We start from the raw sequence: 3528 nt of genomic DNA, 5'->3' as shown, positions 1-3528 counted from the left end.
AACTCACGGGACCAGTGGGTATTTCTGTGTTTTAACATGGTAACAGAGCACATGTATTATTTGTGTCCATCGGCAAATATGTTTCTTTAGTAAAAACTGGCTGTTGTACCTTTGCTCCTTTCTTTCGTGGTTGATATTAAGCCACCGAGAGGGGAAGAACCAGCAACAAAGCACTGACCACACAACAAAAATTCACTGCCTGAAGTGACACGTGTCACTGAGGCATCTGCTTATACGGCTTCTCGAGAGGACTCTTCGATGATCATCCCCCTCTAAGAGGTTTGCTGAGAATGCTGCTGCTGGTCTGGGACAGAGTGAACACAAAGAGATATCCATTCCTTCTGGAGAGTCGCATCCGCCAAAAACACCGATGTAAGAGGTAAAAAGGGAAGAAAATTGCTCAGGTCTCCCTGATAATTTGGCTCTGGTCTCCCCCATGACCAACAGAAAATTGAAAGCGACACCAGTGTGATTTTCGCCCGCCGAGTTTCTTTTCTACCAAGGAACTTGCATATGGACGATCGTTCCCTGACGTTCACCAAAGGAGTTGCAGTATTAGGAAATTTTGCTGAGACAACACAAGAACTCAGAGAGGAAACTGAAAAGTTCTATGGTCTTAAGCAAAGAATTCAAGTGGACACAGTTTCACGCAGTTGAGGAGCGTCTCTGAATTCTGTCCAGATGATCATATGCACGTGGCATTTGTTCATGTAGTTTGCCAGACTGAAACCATGTCTACTACTAGTTTTCAAAACCCTCAGTCAATACCCCTTGATAAATTTTAAGCTAATTTCTCACTAAAGCAACAGTATCACCACACTCAGCCTGAGCCTGCGATATAAAGAAAAAAAACCCAAATGCAATGTTACTATTACCGTTTTTATAAAGTTGTATAGAAACCAGGCAACTTACCAGCATAATCCTCTTAGCATAAAGAAGAAGAAATAAGAGAGAGAAAAAGAGAAAGAGTTAGGATTTAGTTTTCCTAGGTACAACGTAGAGAAGCTATGGCAAACCAAGCAAAATAAAATACGCTTGTTTCTCTCAAGGGCTGATTTGAATTAAGGGGGATGCACAGCATTCAGTTATTTTATAATTAGTATTCAAAAATCAATACTTTTCTTTGAGGAAGTAGTCAAAAGAAAATTCCTCAACTATGTCACCACATTTTTGCAAAATAATTTAAATGAAAGAACTAGGATAATATAAATACCTCTTCTTAAAAGTAGCTAAAATTAGTGTAGCAAATTGGAACCACTTCTCACTAAAACCGCATGCTTTTTTAAAAAAAAAAAAAAAAAATGGAGTTTTCACCTAAGTACAATGCCATACATGAAAAGCTCTTAAATCAAGAAATTGCTGCAAGCAGCCTGAGAACAGTTTTGACTGTGGGAGTTGGTGACCAAACCTACCCTTTGCATACGCTAGAATTAACTTGTCACCAGTCTCCTTGCTTCTTAACCTTGAAGTGATGAGTCACAGTTTCATCTTCCAGTTTCCAGTTTACTTAACAAATGACTCAAAAATTACCTTGTCCTCTCCATCTCTAACTGCATTTGACAAGCTGTGTTCTCAAAACTGGGGGGGGAGGAGGTCTCCAAACAAACAGCACAACCAACTATGACTAAAGAACCAAAAAAAATAATATTTGAAAGCACACATCCAAAGGGTTATGTGTGCAAGCTGTTAATTGCACAAAGTGGGTCAAGAGAGCCAACGAGGTGGGCCAGCTTTCAGCACAGATGCTGGGAAACACTCATTTCAAAGCTAAGACTGATTACGTGCCTATTTGATGTAGATTAAAACTTCCTCCTTGCAACCAGGTATCACCAGAGACTCAGGGGATACCAAGTCAGCAGCTGACAGGCTTTTTATTCCCTCTAAAAGATTCCCTTCAGTCCAGTGTTTTGCCTCCTCAGGTGTATCCCCAGTCATGCTCACCCAAAAGGGTGGAAGACTGGAGGAAGATGAGCATTGCTCCACAGACTCCGACTTGGTTGTTTCTGAAGTCCTCAAGGAGAACTTCAAGGCCACCCTTCCAGCCAGGAGCCTGTCAGAATGATTCCTTGACCTCACGTGCATTCGATACGGAACCATCAAACATGGGAGAACAAGCAAGAAGAGGTTCAGTTGCTGCTCATGTGTAGTAAAAGTGTGGTCAGAGAATATATTTTGTCTCTGTGGGTCAGTCTATCCAGGTGTGTGCATAAAGTCTCAGTGAGCATATATTATATAGAGCTGAGGAAATCAGGTTTTAAGACAGATTTATGTGGCTGACCTGGGTTTCAGCACTTGGGATTGCCAGTTTTTATGAATACCACTGCAATATTTTTATTCATTCCTAGTTTTTAAAATACCCAATGTAGTTCATACCCATACTACATTTTCCAGTTGTTTACTACTCGACAGTTTTATGTTTGACTAAAGCTTAGGAATTAGTTTGTATCTGGAAGCATCAGGACAAAAATCAAATAACAGAGAATTTTTCTTTCAGTACCATTATCCTCAAGATCATTAGAAAAGAGTAGCTTCTTCATCAAGAGAGCAGAAAATGCCACCTAGTCTATAATATAAAGAGCCGTCATCCTTCTTCTTCCACCTCCAGTCCCAGGTGGATCTTTATTAAATGCCTTCAGAAAGAGACAGATAATATGTCCCAGTGCATTTCTGAACACACTAGTGGGAGAAGCACGCTCTCGCATTTCTCTCTCCGTCTCATACACACACAGAGCTATAGCATTCCAATCCCATTTATAGACTTCTTGGTATCTCAAGATCTTTCAGGACATGCTTTTGTGTATTAAAAGAACCACAGGGGGGGAAAAATAGACTAAATTTCTCTAAATGTATGAGTTTCCATTGCTATCCACTCTTCTAATTAAAAAAGCTCAAAAATCTCAGAGGATTTCCACTCAACTCCCGAAATTTGATGAAACGCTTAAACTCTCCACCTCACACAGACACACACGCACACAGGCAGTAAAAATCTTTAGTTTCCTACTTTGCGCCTGTAAGGCAACAGAGTCTTGGAAGAGGCATCTATAACTTACTGTGCCAGTTTGCACATATTTTTCACAGTACGTTACTCTGAATGCAGGCACTCAACAAGTGGAACAGAGATTAGCACGTTGTTTCTAAACCACGCAAAAGCATACCTTCCTCTCATAAACAAAATACACAGGGGTAACTGTCTATATTTTTGCAAAGCATCCTCTACTGCTTCAGCAAAATCAGAGACTAGCATATATGAAAAACAGAAATGCATATCATATTAAAAATTGTGTTATTTTAACAAGCTGCCTCCATGAAAGAACCTGTAAGATCATCACCAACAACAAAATCTGATCTTGGTGCCTAGGGAGGTGGAGGAGAGCAGGCACTCCTCCAGCTCCAGCGAGTGGCCGCACAGCCCTCCCCTCCCAGGATGCTCTAGGTAAACATCTAGTCAACCTTCCTAACCAGTGCCCAGCAAGAAAAGAGCAGAAATGATGAGTCAGTGCAAATATTCTTTCCTTAAAAAAAAAAAAA

This window comes from Apaloderma vittatum, unplaced genomic scaffold, assembly GCF_000703405.1.
Source record: "Apaloderma vittatum isolate BGI_N311 unplaced genomic scaffold, ASM70340v1 scaffold15471, whole genome shotgun sequence".
Lineage (NCBI taxonomy): Eukaryota > Metazoa > Chordata > Aves > Trogoniformes > Trogonidae > Apaloderma > Apaloderma vittatum.
Note: the sequence above shows the minus strand (reverse complement) of the source record.